The sequence below is a fragment of the Parasteatoda tepidariorum genome, chromosome 3, assembly GCF_043381705.1.
Source record: "Parasteatoda tepidariorum isolate YZ-2023 chromosome 3, CAS_Ptep_4.0, whole genome shotgun sequence".
Lineage (NCBI taxonomy): Eukaryota > Metazoa > Arthropoda > Arachnida > Araneae > Theridiidae > Parasteatoda > Parasteatoda tepidariorum.
This window is the reverse complement of record NC_092206.1, coordinates 39,439,239-39,460,890: the sequence shown is the minus strand read 5'-3', so window position 1 is coordinate 39,460,890 and position 21,652 is coordinate 39,439,239. Positions and strand designations below refer to the sequence as shown.

Sequence of the window (21,652 nt, the reverse complement as noted above, 5' to 3'; positions counted from 1 at the left end):
ACGACAAACGATCGTCTTTTCATTCTTTTGCGAAAGGAACAATCACTTTGAGAAAAAGATTTGTCGTAGATGGTCAAATAAAACTAAGTGATCAAAAATTCTTCTCAACGTACCAATTCTCTTATAGACCCGAGAGGGCGATCCCACATAAAAGCTCAAAAGTCATTTTAATCCAAGGAAGATAAATTAAAACTGATATAAACTTAATTACAATCATTCAAAAACTAGTCTTACATTTTTATAAGAAGACTGACTACTTACAATATACACTAAATATACACCAAATTAATACTTAATGTAAGCTAAATTAACTGAAAATTTACATAATTTTTTAAACGTACATTTACAGTAAGTAAAAAAAATTTTAGATGAAAATGTAAGTTAAAAACAAATGAAAATTTATAATAATAATAAAAAGAATCTAAAATACTTAATTTATATTCCTTGAAATTATCAATGGAAAAATAATATTTCAATAATTAGTCAAATATATTTGTTTAAACTTATTCTTAACTTAATAATTGATCTAATATTTCAAATATTTAAGTGAGTAAGTTTTCATTAAATTACAATTTTATTGAAATAAAAACTCTTCGCAAACTTTTAACAAAACAGAATTATTTAACGACTCATTTAAAATAATAAAGAAACAACGATGGTTATATAGTTTTTTTTATGGTTTTAACATGTATTTTATTTAAACAAAAATACTTACTTTTTTCCTAAATATTTTGAAAATTATTTATTGTTTGTATGAAAAAAAAAACATTATTTCTTCTTTTTAAAAAAACATCAAAGTAATATTAAATGTTAGATTAAATATTAATTAAAATATTTCAGCTTGTATAAATACGTAAAATCGAGTTTTTAATAATTTCAATAAATGGAAAATTCAGTTTAAATTTTTTACTTAAACAGATTATTTTTTCAAAAATTTTCTCTTTTAAATTATTTTACATAAAGTAAAAGATATAAAATAGCATATATAAATTACAAAGTAAAATTTAATATAAATAGAATACAAAGTTAAAAATATATAAATTTATACTTTGAAGGAAACTTTTAAAACTATGTTTAAAAATAAAACGAACTGTTTATAAATGTGAGAATGTTATACTATTTAAATAACTAATAATTTTTGTTTTAAAAATGTTAGAAATTGCAAAGCATTTTTAAAAATACATAATGTTTAAATAAATTTCTTCGTTGCACTAAATATTTTTTAAATGTAAATTTCATACTTTTGTTATTTTCAATGCTAAAAGAAATATTTATACTTTCAAATAAATCTTTCATAATTTTATAAGTTTTAATAAAAAACGAAATTACTTATGATTATAATAGCGCAGCAAAAAAATCACAGTTTTTGTGAATCAAAAAAAAATTTTAATCTAAAATAATATGAAACTCAAATATGTTTAATTTATTCAAATATTTTATGCAATGTAACAATAATAATATAATATTTTGTGAAAATAAAATAATTTTTGGTTACTTCTTTTAAAATATTTTTATATTTTTCTAGTGATTTTTTTTAAACTTGTTACCTGAATAAATACAAGTTATCGAGAAATTATTTTTAGTTTTTTCTGCTTACTTCATACACTATTTTATAAAAATATCTTCGATAGGTAGTAGTCAATGACTGCTCTCTAACTATAGAAATGAAATTATGCCCGTAAAGCCATCGTGACTATAAAAATACAGTTCGGTAAGTAATTTTTTTCTCGTAAAATGCATGACCACTAACTAGTTAAAGTTATCTTCCGTTTGTGACTTGACGCTGTTTGATAATAATTTTTGTAACTTGACGTTGTTTGTACATAATTTTTGTGACTTGACGTTGTTTGAACATAAAACAGTTCTAAACTTAAATTTTTTTTCGTGAAATATGTTACCACTAACTCGTAAAAGTTATCTTCAGTTTGTGACTTGACGTTGCTTGCGTTATTTATTTCTTTATTCATTTTCCTTAATTTTTTTTTTCAAATCAGTGTAACCCATAGACACTGCGAAGTGGTGCAGTACACTCATCTGCTAAGAGTGAGATAGTTGCATGTTTGCTGTCCATGGTCATTAATGAGAGATAGTGAGAAGTTCTCCGTCAGGAGCTGGGATGGAACGCGGGAACTTTCGTACCAAAACCAGATATTGTCACCAGGTTGGAAAGAAGTGTACACTCCCGAATAGTGTGGATGCGGGAAGTTTTATAAAGTGACTGACAAAATCCGAAGTTGAAACCCAGCTAACTGTTTCGATTTGGTAAGATGTTAAGTCTAGTTTAAGTTATTAAATGATTTTCGCTTAGCTTAAACTCGAATAAATTTTATCTTTTAAAGTTCATTATACTGTTCTACCATAATTTAACGTAAAAGTAATTTTTGTTCAGGCGTATAAAAAAATATTAAAATTGCAAGCCAGGAGATAAAAATTGCATAGGAACCCATGCCGGTCGTCATACGCGTCTAGGAGAGCTTTCCAATTATGAACTTTCCATAAATATACGAAGACAGTTACATACAGTTCATAATAAGGTCGTCCCTAATGACGTGTAGTGACCTTTCCGGGCATGGATTCCTAAGCAATCTTAATCCGGATGATGTGCCCTAACTCCTTTAAAACTTTGTTCCTAGATTTGTTGCAAGTTTTATATGACTTTTTTTAAACTTGTAGTTTTCGACCAAAAAATAGACAAAAAATTTCCTTTAAAAAACTGTAGCTTGGAGAGTGATACCAATTGCAGATTTGAAATCTGCGATGCAAAAATATCTAAGATATGTTTAAAAAAAATTTGCTGCAGTAACAAAAACATTTATAATAATAATAATAATAAATGTTCACCAGTGCTATCAGAATATTACATATTGGAGCAAGAATGCTATCTTAAACAGTTTTCAAATGCTTTCAAATTTCCTAGAATGCTGGTAAACTAGTTTCGAAATTCCCAGTTTGTTGCCATTCTGGTTTCAAATTTCCAGTATAGTACTAAACCACGTTTTAAAATTTCCATTATCACTCTGGTTTTTAGAGTATCAATTTTTATTAGTTTTCTGTATCATTTCATCTAATAATATTTCCTACTTATAAATTAGAAATAACTTTAGGCATAAATTAATCATCAATAAGATAAAAGAAATTCATTTCAATTTGCATTAACTCTTTTGTTCGAAATAATAACAGTCTGTTTAGCAAATTATAGAACTCTTTTTAGCTGTTTTATTCATTATCTTTAATAAAAGCTGTCGGTAAAACTCCCTTTTAAGTACGTTTTTTTCTATTTTTCTTTTTGTTCATGCACTACAACAATTAAAAAAATCTCTACTCCTTTAAATTTAATTATGGAATATTGTTTTTAGTTTATGCGAATAATGTTTCTTTAGCAAACTAAATCTTAATTCAATAAATAATATTCTGATTAGTTTCATAATTATTTAATGAGTTAAAAAATAACTTTTTTGAAGCAGGAAAAAATATTTCACCTGCGGAAATTTTTCCTAAAATTGTAATTAAGAAGAACATAACAAAATAAGATTAAACATGTATATTACAACTTGTTTTATTGCATAGCAAAAATACAATCCAAAGAATAGTTTAATTGAACAAAATTCCGCCTCGGGAATATAGGAAATGAAAAAGATTTTTGAATTGTTTTTCATTTAGTGTATCTTTATATCTGAACCAAATGCATTAGTGGTAAAAATATAAAAGTAAAATATCTAATATATGTTATTTTAAATACTTGATTAACACATTTCTCATTTTAAAACATCTTTAACAAAATCGAGAGATTTTTTTTGCTTGTATATTATTTTTATTACGGTAGCAAGCATATTTATTAAATTATATTTGAAACACAACAGCTTATTAAGAATATTTTATTACTAATAAATAGTTATTAATAGCATCTCTCTTTGATTTCAGTACTAGTTTTACTGATTCTTGAATAAATTTTACCTGACTTTAACCATTTTTAGTAATTTATTCGTCTCTATATCACAGTGGAATTCATCAACGAAAATTACAAAGACATTTTTGTTAGTTTTTGCTAGAGGAGAGCTAAAAGTATTCCCTAATGGAATTTTTTGGGCATTTCCTGCCAATTTGTTTTCAGAAAACTTTTTATTTACTGATTGTTTTTTTATATAAAGCATCGAGCAAAATATCATTTGAAAAATACAATTTTTATGAAATCTTTTGCCTAAATTCCTCATTTCATTCACATCAATTTATTAAGTAAAACTTAGGTAGTTAAAATTTAAAATATAATTCTTTTTTGACAAAAAGCACACATTAATATTTTACTAAAGTAACCTATTTAAGTATTTTTTTGACATAAGTAATAAAACTTAGTCTAGTTTTGATGTCCTTTAAAACTTTTCTAGTTATATAAATTTGTGACTGTCCCATATTTATAACACTTCTTAAACCATATTTCTTGCTTGAATAACATTTGTGCAACTATATTCAATAAGTTTAACATGGATTATTTTTAAAAAAGTTTCCAAGCAACCCCACTCAAAACGAATAAACCCTTATATAATGCTGTGAAAATTATACGATGATTGATAATTTTCATTTCTTAGTACAACGCAAAAAAGAATTAAAATTCTCTTCCCTGAAAGTAGTAATAACTGAAATTTTATCTAGCAGATTAATGTACATACTTACGATTGAAAGTCTGAATACAGACGATCATTTTTTATGCTTGAGAAAGAGGCATGAAGTAAATGGAGTCTTTATAATTTAGTATAATTTTTATTTATCCTCTGTAACATTTTTTCCTTATATGGTGGAATGAACAATATTATGATAATTACATAAAAAGTATTTGAAAAAGATAACTTTAAAATTGCATGAGTCGGAAGCTTCCGTTGATAGAAGGTTGAAAAATAATTGCTTGTAACTTAAAGTTAATACTGTACTGGGTTAAAGTTAATACTTTACGACTGGTAAAGTAAATTATTTATAACCTCTAAATTATTGATTCAGTTTGTTCGGATGTCGCTTCGGATGTCGGAAGAGATTGTTTCAATCTTCTATTATGGCACATTTTAATATTTCTTTTGATATTTTTTGCTGCTTTCAGAGTCCGTGTGCTGCTGACTGAGTTTTGTTCGATTGAGTTTAATGTGAGGAGACTAGGGTGGTGTTCTACAGAGTTGGTTTGGTATATTTTGAAGCAGTCATGGTTACACAATGTGCGATGTTTTCTTGGGGCATTCTCTTGTAGAACATAAAAACCGTCATTTACTACAAGTTTTTAAGCACTTTGGAATTTTCTGATATGTTTAAGTAATCAGTTTCATTTATTTTTAAGTTCTTTTGAATCCATATTACACACCGCAATTTTTCCCTTGCACCCTAAGATTGTAATACTCCCCTTTTCCTACGCTTGGCAGTCATAGAGAGGATAAACATATCTCTAGAATAAGCAAAGTCAAGAGAATGAGATTTGAAAAACACTTAAGCAGGTATCTGACTTTGGTAAATAGGTAATTTCTTTCTGCAAAATTAAATTTTGTAATTTTAGCACTAAATGATTGAAATGCATCTGAAAAATTCGTCTGCTCAGTTCTCAAATAAGATAATCTCTCAACGACTATCAAACATGGAATATGTGGCATTGGGTTGCGTGGTGTAAGTAGGATTCAAAATTAGAAGATTTTTGACTCAACAAACAACAAAACGGATTACTTGAGCAAACTGAAAAGAATCTCTGATTAAATAGAGTGGAACTTAGATTGAGACGCATTTCTTTTTCCTACAAGGCGACCTTTTGAACCAACTCAGTTCACCATCACAGTCTACAGACCTTAAACCAATTTAGTGCTTGAGGAATTCTCTGGAGCAAAGAAACAAGGAGAATATTCAAAGAAATAGTTAAGTTTGTTACAATAAGGGAGATCGGAGAAAAATAACTATAGAATAAACATCAGAACTAGATGTATCAATGTTAAATAGGTTTAAAGATGTTATAAAACGAAGTGATTACCTTACAAGTGATTAACTTTAAGTTGCAAATAATCATTGCAAAGCCCACTGGCAGTGGTCTCAAGCTTTAGATAAGCACTATTTGTACCAATTTTGAGTTTAGAATTGTTTATATTATGTTAGAACGGTTTTTTCGCTTATACCATAACAAGAAAAGACGTTATAAGGAATTAAAGAAAAACTAAAATTATTCATAAAACCTTCAATTACTTAATGTTTAATTCATAAATATTTAAGATGCTCATCCACGTGCTAAAATTTGGCGGCAAGTGTGAATAGATCAAATGGAAGCTGTTCTGTTTTGTTTTCCTTTAACCACAAATATTAAAATAAGAATATTATCATTTTTTCATAACTGCACCCGTATTGGTTTGTCCTTTTTATTATCAATAAATTATTTTGATCTGTATAATTTCATTCCTTTGTTGTATACCCTGTAAAAATACCATCAAGTCTAAAGTATATTTTTAAAAAAATAGCTAAACTCTTCTATTAAAGGTTCTAAAAAAACGCATCGGGGTTTATTTTAGGTTTTCCTTACAGACTATAAATATTCTGTTCACTCTCATGGATAAAAATAGTTCGGAAACGATTAGGTTTGGCATACGCAGACGATTTTTCTTTTTTTCCCTTCAATATTGTTACCTAAACCTTCTATTAAAGTCTGTAAACGTAAATCCTATTTGTAATTCATGCACGAATTTAGTGGTGTTTAGGCATTAAATCGTTTTACTTCTTTTCCTTCAAACCATTTTTATGCTTCGAAACTATTTTCTAAATTTTTAAATTGCAGCAAAGAAGGCTTTTAAGTACATCGTTAAATATTTCTTTGTCAGGAACATTTTAGGTTCACTATGAATTTCAAAGAAGAATTTAATATTCTGTATGACATTTATGAATTGACATGTTACTCCACATTTTCTTTTAAAAGCTACGGTATTATTGTAATTTTATTGTTGCAAGGCCTTGCCTTACAAAAAATAAAAATAAATATCGGCAATGATAATATTGTTACCATTATTAACTACGACAAATACCTAATGATTAATAATGTAACATAATGAAAACGTATGACATATATGTAATGATTAATAGTGTAATGTAATGATAACGTACGATAAATATTTAATGACTAATAATGTAATGAATTGAATAGTGTAAAGAGTATTATAAATTAAAAAATTGAATACAATAATATCATGAATTTAATATTCTGTATGATATCCTGTATGATAAATCTATTCTTTTCTTTTAAATGTTATTTTACTGGTGTGTTTCACGTTATTCCAAGTAAAAACTGAAATCGGTCAATATAACTATTTATCCGCAGTTATCGATAGTATTTATGCATCTAAGAATGATATTTTAGAAAATATTCTGTTTGTGTTTTATGATTACAATGTCTTAAAATAGATATCGAATATAAAAAGTCACTCACAACGATAAAAATGTAAAAATTATCGACAATGATAAACATAGAATGCGATAATATCGCGTGAATTATCGATAATGATAAATATCGAATTCAAAATTAACTTCAGTATCGGTAATTTTCTTTCATGTAATGAAAACATTGAACATAGTAAAAATTGTTTGAATTAGTTAAATAAAGAAAATATCGCAAATATCGAAATTTCTAACATTATTTAGTAATATTCAAGTTTTTATAGAACTCAGCTCTAGTTAAAATTTTCAGTATGGGACAAAAGTTTATTTTGGTTCCAGTAAAATGAATTTAGCTGAAACCTTTAATTAAAATGTATTAATAAAAACATGATTGACTTCAAGGTTTGAAATTTAGAAACCTTAACTGATATTATTGATGTTAAAAAAACTGTTTTTAAAAAAAATCAAGAAAGTTGTGCTGTAAAACTTTTAGTAGTTTTTTTTAATTCCTTGATAGGTGCTTTTAAAAATAATTTCCATACTTATTTTAATTTTCGTTTCACCTGATATTTCTAAACAATCTTTAGACCTCATATTTTTGCTGCAAGATTTATTAGATAATTTTAAAGTTATTAAAGTTTTGAAAAAGTTATAGTTTGTATTACTTAGAAGAAATTTTTACTTTTAACATTTGAAAATAGTTTTTGCCTAGTCTAGTTGATCAAAAGTAGCAAAATGGGAAAGTGTTTTTATTTTTCATTTCATAAGGTCTTATAGATAATGCTCGTAAAGATCTTGAGTATTTTAAAATAAATGTTTAAAACCACTTGGCAAGAATAAGTCTTACGAACATAAATATTTTATTTAATATTTATCAATCACTATATTAACTGTTTTTCTCATTACTTTATTTTAATATCTATGAAATGATTTTGTAATAATTTACTAGAAATTACGCAAGTAAAAAAAAAAATTTTTGTTTTATGTTGCACAGTTTTTTTGAATGGTTCTTGAACATTTTCACGTCGCTGATATAAAATCTGCGATCAATCTCTCTCTCCAAGCTTCATTTTTATGACATTTTTCAGTCTATCTCATTGTCGAAATGTACAAGTTTAAAAACGTTATAAGTAACTAGGGATCTCATAAATGCTGCGACAAACTTTCAGGAGAGTTAATGCAAATCATCAGGATAAAAATTGCACGGAAAACCATGCTTTGAAATATTTTCATACACCACTTTTGAATTTTTCCTATTATTAATTGTTTCTTCATGTGCTTCTGAATAAGCCATAATAGAAAAGTGCCAACGTTCAAAGTATTTGCAATGGCATTTGCAGGTTATGGATTCCTATGCAATTTTAATTCATATGATGTGTGGATAAAACATATTTTCGATGGAATATATTTTATATTCACCATGGGGATTTTATCTGAAAAACTTTCTCCAAAATTAATAGTTTAGATAAATATGCATCGGTTTTCAAACATAATTTAAAGAAAAAATTAATAGTATCTTAAAATTTCATCGTCGAGAATGCATCTGGGAATTTTCTCTAAAGTCTGTATAACAAAATGAAATAAAACTTTTCAGGTATAGAACTTTTCGTATTTTTTAAAGATTCATTAGGAGTCATTGCAGCTTAAAGAAAGTTTGAAGTTATTTCTCCAAACAAGTAAACTAAATAAAAGAAAAATTATCCCTTAGCTCCACTGTTTCAGCAATAATCGCCTTACTTTTTCTTCAAATAATATTTTTCCTCACTAATATAAAATTATTAAGAGTTTTACTCTTACTAGTCTCTTTTTTTTAAAGTTGGAACAATAAAATTTTTTTTCTGAGTTTTAAGTTAAAATAAAGTTTTTTTTCCTGATAATTGACGTGTATACTTAAGCATTAAATGATACATATAGCAAAAATATTCAAATAAAAATAACCATTCCTGAGGTAATAAAATGTCAATTGTGAGTCATAAAAATTCCTATTACTATTAATTTTGATATCCACAATGTTATACTTTTTATAGGTATGCATATAACTAAGCATGCGCAACNATTAGCAAGCGCATGCTTAGTTATATGCATACCTATAAAAAGTATAACATTGTGGATATCAAAATTAATAGTAATAGGAATTTTTATGACTCACAATTGACATTTTATTACCTCAGGAATGGTTATTTTTATTTGAATATTTTTGCTATATGTATCATTTAATGCTTAAGTATACACGTCAATTATCAGGAAAAAAAACTTTATTTTAACTTAAAACTCAGAAAAAAAATTTTATTGTTCCAACTTTAAAAAAAAGAGACTAGTAAGAGTAAAACTCTTAATAATTTTATATTAGTGAGGAAAAATATTATTTGAAGAAAAAGTAAGGCGATTATTGCTGAAACAGTGGAGCTAAGGGATAATTTTTCTTTTATTTAGTTTACTTGTTTGGAGAAATAACTTCAAACTTTCTTTAAGCTGCAATGACTCCTAATGAATCTTTAAAAAATACGAAAAGTTCTATACCTGAAAAGTTTTATTTCATTTTGTTATACAGACTTTAGAGAAAATTCCCAGATGCATTCTCGACGATGAAATTTTAAGATACTATTAATTTTTTCTTTAAATTATGTTTGAAAACCGATGCATATTTATCTAAACTATTAATTTTGGAGAAAGTTTTTCAGATAAAATCCCCATGGTGAATATAAAATATATTCCATCGAAAATATATTTTATCCAAACACGGATAAGAAATATTGAACAGTACACGTAAAAATTTTTAACATTTGACTTGATTAATAAAACATTTTAAGACCAATTTTCGATATTTTATAAATTGAGGCACTCGCTTTATAGATAACAGTTTCTAAATTTTCTAGCCTTTACTTATTTTTAATGAATTTCTCTGAACGATTGATTTTAGAATGTGTTTAGGAGAGCAAATTATCAGCTATTGAAATTTCGAAAAGTATTCTGTATATATACGACAAAAATCCTAACATTCAATATAATCAGACTTTTTTTCAGAATGTTCAAGGTTTTGTTTCCTTTTAAAAATTTAAAAAATGAGCAAGGAACGAATCTGTAATTTGTCACAGTATAATTTTATGCTAAATAAAAGCTAAGTAAAATTAAATTATGTGTTTCAAGATACTGTGTTAAATTACACTATTACAACATTATACTAAGATAAATAATGCTATAATAAGGTAAACTAAGTATTCGAATTACGTCTTTTTTACTGAAATTTTGCTATTACCTCCAATATCTTCAATGATAAAAAAATATGGTCCAAACTACCAGAGTATGGGGAAATTTAGCGTATTTTAGGCTCTATGAAAGCACCAAAAAAACTCGGTAATTTTTACCGAACTGCTTAAATTATAATTTTAGTTAAATTTACTTTTTTGATTTTGAATTTTTTTTAAATGTGTGCAAACAAAACAACAATTTTAAAACTCAGAATTCATTATAAGACTTTACCATATGAATGGAAAAATTACCTAATGATTAGTTTGAATACCGTATGCATTTGGCTTTTATTACCAGAATTAAGTTTTTTTTTACCAGAAATGTTATTACCATTCAGTGCAGTAATTTACCAGATTTTTTTCCGTACTTCTTGTTCTTAGATAATATTTTCCTATCACATACCGCATTATCTTTCCTATTTTCAGTGTATTCTTGATAATTTCTTCTGTGGGATATGTGATAGACAAAAGAGTTCGCAATCATTTCTGACGTATGTCAACTTCAAATCTCAACGTTGACTGCTAATTCATTGGTATTTTTGACTTGTGTCGAACTCTGATCTAGTATATTTAATCCCCATTTTAGATGAATTCCGAACATTGAAAGCTTAAATATACTCCGAAGAGCCATTACATTATGACCACCCTGCTAATAACATGTAGGACCACTTTTAGCCCTCAAAACTGCCAGCACCCGCCGAAGCATTGATTCCACTAGGTGCTGATAGGAAGTCTGAGGTATCTGGTACCAAGCACTCACCAACTGGCCCTGCTATTCCCTCACAGTGCGAGGGGGTAGCGTGGCAGCACGAATTTGGTTTTCCAAGTGGGACCCCGAATGCTCTATTGGATTAAGGTCAGGTGAATTTGAGGGACAAGACATGACTTGCAAGTCACTGGAATGTTCCTCGACTATTCGACCCTTATGACATGGTGCATTATCCTGTAGGTAAAAACCATCCCCCGCAGGAAAAACTGTTGCCATAAATGGGTGAACCTGGTCTGCAACTATGTTCAAGTAGCTTACAGACGTTAGGGATTGTGCTATGAGGATTATGGGTCCTAATGTGCCCCATGAAAACATTGTTCCTGGGCGAGAAACCATGGAATCCTGGGTGAGCACATTGTTATAGATAAAGCGTGGTCTTAATGTAATGACTCTTCGGTGTATATGTCCTAAATTTCAACAATCAATGTAACTTGAGCTGCTATGCCTCAGGGGATAGAGCGTTTGCCTTCCAATGCTGCGAACCGGGTTCGAATCCCAGTCGACACGAATTCCCCATCCGGCTTACACCAACCACAGTGCTGACGTGAAATATCCTCAGTGGTAGACGGATCATGGGTTGAAGTTCCCTTTCTGTCAGGCTAAACATGGGAGGCTCTCGTGGTCTTCCTCTCCATATAACGCAAATGCGGGTTAGCTCCAAAAAGTCCTCCATGAAGGCAAATTTCTCCCGATACTCGATCCAGGAGTTACCTTATCTTTTGAATTGGGATCAAAGTTACAAGGCTCCGGAGTTGAACAATAGTAGTTGTAAACACATGAAATTAGGTCGGATGCTCAATGAATGTTATAAAATTTAAAAAAAAATCAATACAATTTTCGGATCGAGTCGTTACAATAATTATCGTTTAAAATGATTTCATGCTTTTTTCTGAATTTCTCATGAACGTATCTTTCCAAATATCTGAGGAAATTCTAATTCGACATATTCCGAATGATTTTATGAAGAAAAATTCAAATATTAACTGGATAAGTTTAATTTGAAAAAATTCTTAAAAATAACTCAACTATCGAGAAATTGTTTTTTAGCCTTGTATAGAGGAAAGATCCTAAGGTTTAGTAAATTTTGAAGATACTTTTTTTAATCAGAAATATTATAAAAATAAGCACTATTAAAAAATCGGTTCAACGTTTAACTTTAAACTTGGTTTTATACAAATAATATCAAAAAAATAACTTTGAACTGATGTTTGGTCTTCGTCATACTAGTATTAAAGAAAAATCCTTTTTCGAATTTCAGTGTTAAAACAAAACAGTAGAAATTCCTTAATAGATCTCTTAAATTTATAATGTCCTTATTTATAAAAAGTTCCGGTTAACCTTTTTTTGAAAATGTGACGTATTTTTAATTTTAACTAAGGCGTCTATCGTGAAGTGTATTTTTATGAGGCACTTCCTACTTCCAAGAAACCCATAAACCAACAAATAATACAAAATGTGTTAAAGCATGAAGTGATATAAAAATACAAACAAGAAAAATATTACTTTCAAAGTTATTCGCTTTTTCCTCAGAAGGCTCTTCCGAACAAAAGACTTGGATTGATGAACAAAAAATAGTTCATGCCTTACTTTTTGGAATTCATCCAAAGTTTGAAAACTGAAGGAAGCTAAATAATAGGAAAACTTTTTATCTTCAAATTATTTATATATTTACGAGCAATCTGCTTGGATATATTTTGTAAGTCAATAACTTCACTTTTTTTCTTTAATTTTCTTTTTTTTTCGATAAAGAGGAATAAACGTAATATATAATATGCCTTTAAAAGTTTTCCTTTCTGATCTATATTGAGTCGATTTCACTGAAGACTGCAAAACTGACAATGATCCATTTAGAGCGCTTGAATATAATGAAAGCTGTATCGAAAATAACTGAAAACTTGCTTCGAACTTAAAGTCATCCAAAATATAAAATATTTCTGAAGGCTTTAAATTTATTCCAACATATTAATAAGCTAAAAAATATTAATAGGGAAATAGCATAACAATATCTTAAAATAGCTAAAAAATGAAGAAATGGTACTATATGAAAACCGAAAAAATTGCCATATTGTTGATTCCGCCTATGATGCTTAAGTATTTTTGGTAATAGGTCAGAAATTGAAACTAAAAAAATGGAGAAAAGGTACTTATTTATCTATTTGAGGCATAAAAATTAATTTTTATAATAGATACTACTAGTTTATTGCCTTAGTTCTTTTAGTAGGTACTAAATATGCCAATGTTTGCACCAAATTATCCGCTATAGGTACTGTAAAAATCGGGTTTTTACTATAATCTTTATTTTGCAAGGATGAGCTACAATAATCTAATAATCTTTAATCTAATAGTGTAAAGTCATAGTCAGAAGCGAAATATAATAACAAACAAATAAAATCAGGAATTAATTCTGTTGTATATATCTTTCAGTTTTGTATATGCTTTTGTAGTGTTGTTCAGTATAGATTTCTACGAAATCGTAGATCATTTACTTCTTTACTTTTTGTTATACTTCTTTCTCAACGGTATTCAACTTTAAGAAATACTCCAAAAAATAATACTCCTTCCCAATTGACTACAAAAACCAATGCATCAAAAGTGGTAAACTTACACAGGTTTTACTCTTATAACAAGTTTTACTCTAATGATACTTACACGAGAAATAATTTTTTTGAATCAAAATGAATGTTTATTTTTTTGAAAAGCAATAGTTATTATTCTGCTGTAAGTGATAAATACTAGATTTTTACACTCTCAATAGAGTTTTCTGTTACGAAACAAAATATTAAATATTTAACGAACAAGTGATAATAATTTCTTAAAAATAATTAAAATGTCATACAAAAATGTCGACATAGAGAAAAAATAAGTTTCATAATCATAAAACTTCTCACCCCTTCTTAAATAGAAATGTTATTCTTATTTTCTAGAAAGTTTTATTTTTCAAAAACATGACTAAATTTATTTATAGCATTTCATTCAGTTGTTAAAAATGAATATGTGTGTAAATGTTAAATGATAATATTTATTTCAAAGGCAATTTATCGTTTGGCACCTTTTCTTGAAATTCGGAAACATTTTTCCGATAAATACACTTAATTTGAAAAATTGTCTGAATGAACATAACTAGTTTAAATAAGTGTATTCCAAATATTATTATTTTTAAAAAAAAAATTAGTTTTGAAAATGAGATACAAGAGTGAAATATAAATGCTTGTGAAACAAGCAAATTAAAATTTTGTAGGCTTTATATAATTTATTATTAGACTTTTTGGATTATTTTTTCATTTGAAGATACCAAATGAAATCTGGCTTCAATGAAATAGCTGGGTTTTTTTAATTAACTTTGTTTATTTATTCAGTAAATTACATTAAATATTTAATCGTAATGATGAAATGAACCATTATTACATATGTCAGTTGGAAATGTTTATTGCATATATTAATTGGAAATAATACTGAAATATGTATGTGAAACGTAATAAAATAAACTTACAAGAAGTTATTCTTTTTGAGTTTTGTTATTAAAATAGCTAATTTCAAGTAAAACTAAAAACCAAAAAAGCTATGATATTTACATTTCTACTTTGCGTATTTGCCATAGCTTTAGAAAAGTTCAACACTGTTTCTGTCATTAAATAAATACGAATTCAAATATTTCCGAGATAATAACATCATGAGAATCCCTTAATTTGTTAAAAAGAAATCAGAGCTCTTTAGAATAAGGTATTTACTATTTCAATTAAAAGAGAAGGTGCTTAAAAATTATTTATACATTTAAATACATTTAAACTGGAAAAGAAGTTCTCTAAAATGTCTAAAAAACTACTAACAACAAATTACAAATTAGCAAAATCATGAACATACTTTTAACACTATTGCGAAATCAAAAGTAATTCATTGTTTTAGGGTTTCTTATTAATGCGCCCCTTCAAACTTACATTCCTAGTTTTTTTAGGTTTGATAGCTTCTTTCTCGTATATAGAACAATGCATTTAAAAATCGAAAAGAAAAAGACACAAAATGAAAAGATAATCAATGAAATAAACCAACAGTAAGTGAACCATTTGAGATTGAGGTCAAGAAAAATTGCTCAAAGAAGGTTCTAGTTAAAATGTATAACTTTTTGATGAAAATTATAAAATTTACACGGAGAAAATATTTCTGGTATATTTACCGTATCATTAGAAACTGACATTTCTGGTCAAGAAAGTCATAATCCAAATATACAATAAAACCAAAATATACAATATTTAAACCATTCCTTCAGTAATTTTTCCTTTCATATGGTAAAGGTTTACTAACAATTCTGATTTTCAAAATTCTTTTCATCTTCAGTAAAAAATACGAAACTGAAGACTGAATTTTACCGAATGAAGAGTTTTTACTCAGCTATCATGATATAATTACAAAATTTTACCACATTTACCAAATTTAATCATATATTACCAAACCATATTTTTTTATTATTTTACCAAATTACCTAGGTAAAAATTACCAAGCAATTTGATAAGGTATTTTCATAAAACCAGAAGCGATTTCTCATAAAGCCAGAAACAGGGTAAATGTTGTCATATACAGGATTATCATACTTTTTTCTATATAATCACAAATATTCATATTGATTAATGATGATTATAACGATTGAAATTCGGTCGATATAAGCATTAAAATATAAAACATAATTAAATATTTGAATCAAAACTTCACTTATATCAAAACAGAGGCATAAAAATTAATTATCAAACTCAAAATAGGGTTGCTAAATAATGCGTTCAGAAACAAGTGACCTTATTGGCTTATATAACTTTATGTAAAGGAGATGCTCTTTCTGAAACTACATCCTGGTAACAAAAATTTATGAGACCATTAACACCAGGAAATATTTAAGCAGAGGATTTTTTTGTAGTGTGTTAATAACTTTGTCACCAACCCCTTTAAAAAATTTCTTTAGAGTATTATAGTGAATGTATACGTAAATTGATTGCAGTATTTTGTTATAGTTCGCTAAATCATTGATCCTTTGTAGTTTGTAACAAATTATTTTCCAATTATTCATCACCATTTCTTCCATTATGATGCCGAAAAAAGCTTTTATTCCGGCTGCTCCCATTTTTTATAAGCCCACTTATCTTTTATCTGATCTTTTGTCTTATTTTTCTTCAAAAATTAAATAAATTTAAAAATTTCCTAAATATTTTATTTTAATACGTTAATCAATAATAGCTGTTTAAAACTTTCATGAAACTTATATACATTATTGAAAACTAAAAAAAATTCTTTTTCAAGATTTGCTTTGCTTGTCTTCAGTTCAACTTTTATTTAATGAAAAAAATATTTGGAAAAAACCCATTTTTAACATATTTAGTACCGCAAATAGCATTTTTCTTATTATCAAATACAATATAGTTTTTTAAAAGTTTCGATTTGAAATAAATCAAAGCTTTTAATATCGACATACACTAAAGAGAATTGAATTTAGTACAATATTTTAAATGATAGCAGGCACACATGTTATAAATCTTAACATTTTAAAATTGATAAATTTAAAATTAATCACTTATAAAAAGTTATCTAAAAGATAAATCAAATTTTTCAAAAAAGGGACTAAATTTATAAAAAAATTAGTACATTTTTGATGTTATAGTAGGCACAAATATTACAAAATTCTTAAAGTTAAGCTTGGAAAATTGAGATATTAATCAAAAATAAAAGGTTATTTTCTACTATAAAAGTACTGTAAAAAAGATTTCAAAATAATGCTTTCATGATGAAATTGGAACAAATTTTATGCAGACAAATTTTAAACTGGCAAATTTGAAATTAATCACAAATAAAAGACTATTTTCTAATAAAAGACTCTAAAGAGAAAAGTATTCAATACAACTTTTTTTTATGTGAAAGCAAGCAAAAATATTTTATTATATTTGAGAAAGATGAACCTTTTTGTTCACCTAAGCTCATAAAACATTTATGAAACATCATAAACTTATAGCCTTATACTTCGAAAAATATTTTTTTTTGTTCTTCGTTTCATTCCATTCTTCTTAATCGTTAGTAGAAAAGGAAAACGCATTAAGCTGGCAGCAAGTGCATCAAACTTTACAATGAATAAAAGCTTTTTTTTCCTTATCTTTTTTTATCAATTTTTCGTTCTATTTTCTTTTTTCTTTTTTAACTGGTTCACATCGATCAGATATATATATATATACGGTACATGTTTCAAAAAGAGGAACTTTTAAAACTGATTATCGATAAAGGGGAAATAAATTCTTAGTGTAATCGTTCTAATAAGAAGTATAAAACCGAAATGAAATTGTGTTAAATGCATCTAAAATGTAATGAAATTTGTTCTTGAATAATGAAGAAAATAAAACTAGAATTTCGTGCTTATTCTAAATTTGTCACCTTATTTACCAAAGGTTTTTTTAAAATAAGTTAAATTACACTCCTTTTAAAGTTTAGAGTACCATTATAATCTCAAAATTACCCTATTTACGAACACATATATGTTTAAATCAGAGAAAAAGACGCAAACAAAAATTTCTATCAAAAATTTTATATAAAAACTTCTATAAAAAATTTTTATGTTTTTTATTAATGTTATTACACTTTGATGACATAGTTCACTAAAAAGTCAATGACACTGGCAAGCTTGATTTGACCATACGATCCAACAATACCATACTAAATCAAATAACCAAAATTATAAAGACGAAAAAATGCTGCGTTTTGTTAGAGCGTGCTTTATTTTATTTTTCACGAAAACTATAATAGCAATTTAAGCACATTCAGTCACTTTTGTTTTCAAGAGTCCAGGGACAACTTTAAGGAAACATTTTTGAATAATTAAGTGATTATACACTTAGGTTTAAAATCACTTAACTATTCCATTTCTATCGCATGCCTAATATTCCATACATGTTTCAGATCTATTATATTATAATAACATTAATAACTCACTGAATTCTCACCACTGAATCCAATTTTTTTTTATTTTCCGTTTTTTGCACCTCATTAAACTATTTGAATTGATAATGATCAGTTTTAAAAGATAATACTAGAAACTAATTAATCATTTGATTAATTATCCTTTAAAAAAAACTAAAACTAATTTTGAAAAAAATTTGCTAGCTACAAAAATTTGCCTCTGGTGGAAATCTCGAGCTTTTTTAGACAGCTAAATAGAATAAAATGAATGAAAACACAAACTATTTTTTTTAACTCTTGACGTCAGTTAATAAAAAAATAAATGATTAATACATAGAATTTCTTCATCAGTCATTGCATGGTGACTACCGCTTTCAATAATTACCTGTATCGAAATATTAATTAACGTTAAGAATAAAGGCAATATCATTAAGCTGGTGAAATATTGCTTCACTAATAATTAATCTTTTGAAGCAGATGATTAAGAAAAAACGGCATGATAAAATACCTTTTTTATCATTTTATTGCTAATAAATGAAAAGTAGGAACTGTCTATCAAACCTTTAATCACTTCTTTTGTCCATATTTCAAAATTCTAAACAAAAATACCATTTACTTCTTCAAAGCTGTTACAAACATACAAAATGTATGTTTTTTTTAACCAATACAAAATTTAAAGCAAAAACTATTACAATTCAAAGAAATTAACCATTTTTTAGGCCAGCTAATTCTAAGTAAATATATGAAGTACTTTTATGAATTACAATTGCACAAAATGAAAAGGATAAGCTTAAGGGACCAATACCCTAAAGGCTCATGTGCATACATTTGATTAGCATCGGTTTGGCAACACAGAGACTAAATATTTTTTCTGCAAAAGGGTCTGAGTAACTAGCAGGTAGAAATACTACAACTAAACCAATGGGCAGATGAGTCTCGCAAGCGAGCAAGCGAGCAAGGATCAGTATGCACAGAGCAGCAGCATGAATCCTCCCCAAATGACCTGATTTGGTGCATATGTTACGGTGAAACACCGAAATCTGTAGAATGTCGACATTCACCGGTGAATGTCAACATTCACGTAGTCGCTTGGTGTATACCCGAAATATTTGCTAAATACCCTTATTTCTGACTCTCACCGGTGAATGTCAACAATCGCATAGTCGCTTTGGTGAATGTCTGAAATATTTGTTATATCCAATTTTATATTAATTTATTCGTTAATATTATTATATTTATTCGATATATTTCTATTTATTCTACATTTTAATACTTACTGACGATAGATTAGAAGAAACATCAGTGTTTGGAGTATCGGGCAAATATATACCGGGCAATGGCACTTGACCATAAGAAAACATCAGTGTAGGGTATACCGGGCAAATATATACCGAGCAGTGGCACTTAACCTTAAAAAAACTTCAGTGCAGGGTATACCGGGCAAATGTATACCGGGCAGTGGCACTTAACCTTAAGAAAACATCAGTNAACATCAGTGTAGGGTTAATATATCGAATAAATGTAATTATATCCACGAATAAATTCATATCAAATCGAATGTTATAAATATTTCAGACATTCACCAAAGCATATCTGTGATTATCGACATACACCGGTGAGGGTCCAAATGTACAGGAATGTAATGAAATATTCGATCTTTCCCCGGCGTATTTGGTGTTTGTTGACATTCACCGGTGAAAGTCAACAACCACCGATTTCGGTCTTTCGCCGTGACACATACATAAAATAAAACAGATATAATTTGCGCTAACTTAGTCTACATATTTTCAGGATTTCAGTTATTGATGAGTTCAGTTTAATTATTCAGTTATTGATATATATATCAATACGAATGTGTCAACGTCAGTATTCTATACTAATACGTTTTTATGTTACTTCGTTTTCAATTGGAATTGGAGTTGTATAGTATAGTTGTACAGTTGGATAGTTGGAGTTGTATAGTTGGATAGTATAAAAACAAAAAACACAACGAAACACACGAAATTGTACATAATGTAAATAAGCGCTGAATCGAGGTACTTTTTTCACATTAAAAAGAAAGTAAATAAAGTATAGAATCGAATTGAAAAAAATTTAACTGTAAATTTTTTTGCTCACATAGTATATGATCAAAAACACTTTTTTGAAATTTTTGTTAGTTTTTCTTTTAACGATTGAACCTCAAAACTTACTTACTCAAAACTTTTAATACTTACTCTATAACGAGAAAAATAATCAAAACTCTAAATTTGAAGACTACAAATAAAATAAAGTGATTAATGAAAAATAAATTTTATTTTTATATTCTCTTTATATTCTTATCTTTGAAAATTTTGTAGCACAACTAACTTTTTTGACTTTCTTTTTCCTTTAAGCAAAGTATTGTGATATTCTTCTACGCTTTAATTCCCCTTAAAACAAATATTCTTGATTGTCTATTTCTGGATGCTGAAACAAAGTTATTGCATTTCAAATGTATGATCTTGCATATTTTCTCTTAAGCTTTTCTAAATAACTCATTCTTTTGGGTTTTGAAAGGACATTATAAATCGATATTTTCTCTACCCCTCACTTGTCTTTGGCTCCAGGCTCTAAACTCTAATATCCGTTTTCAAACTTTCTCGGCTCATATTTTAGGGTAAAAATCAATAAAATAGAATTTTTCAGTAGAAAAAACATTTGTAATATGTGTAAAAATTTCAATCATTTAAGAAATTTGTCTAGACATTTTTTAGGAAAGAAGAGCAATAAAAATATTATATAGATTTTATTTGAAAAAAAACGGTTAAAAACCATATTAAATTAAAAATTTAGTTTAAAACACGTTGAAAGAAGTAAAACTTTATTTATTTTAAAAGTAAGTTATAGTGAATATATTTCTCCTTAAATTTGAAATCGAATAATAAAAAGTTATACACTACCGGTCAAAAGTTTGCGAAAATTTTGAAATCTACAAAAAAAAGTTCTAAATTCAAATGTTCATAGAACTGCGAAAAATCATTCAAATGGCATGAAAATTTGATATGTTCTAAGGTGAACTCTCTACAGTTAGTTACATATGATCAAATTGCAATACTTTGTATTTTGCGAACTGAATCCAGCCTTTCATCATGAGTTGTTTCTATCGTGAAAAAAGTTGTTAAGTTTGAACACTTGCCAAACTTGCAAAAAAAAATTTTTGTACTTTCTGTTAATAGAAAATAGTTATTTGAACAGTTCTATGTAAGTCCTCAAAATTTCAAATCGATTTGATTTTTCTTGACGAAGTTATAGAATTTTGAAAAACATGTGTACTTTTCTCGATTTTTAAGCATTCATTCTTTTAAAGTGCAAT

General features: G+C 27.3%; 1 long non-coding RNA gene across 1 annotated transcript in view; it reads left to right on the top strand.

Annotated features, from left to right (window-relative positions):
- The first annotated feature begins 2,010 nt into the window (after positions 1 to 2,010).
- Positions 2,011 to 21,652, top strand: part of LOC139425215 (uncharacterized) — a 29,452-nt gene continuing 9,810 nt past the window's right edge. The window contains exon 1 of the long non-coding RNA XR_011636492.1: positions 2,011 to 2,262. This is a non-coding gene — a long non-coding RNA (uncharacterized lncRNA). The remainder of the gene's footprint in view (positions 2,263 to 21,652) is intronic.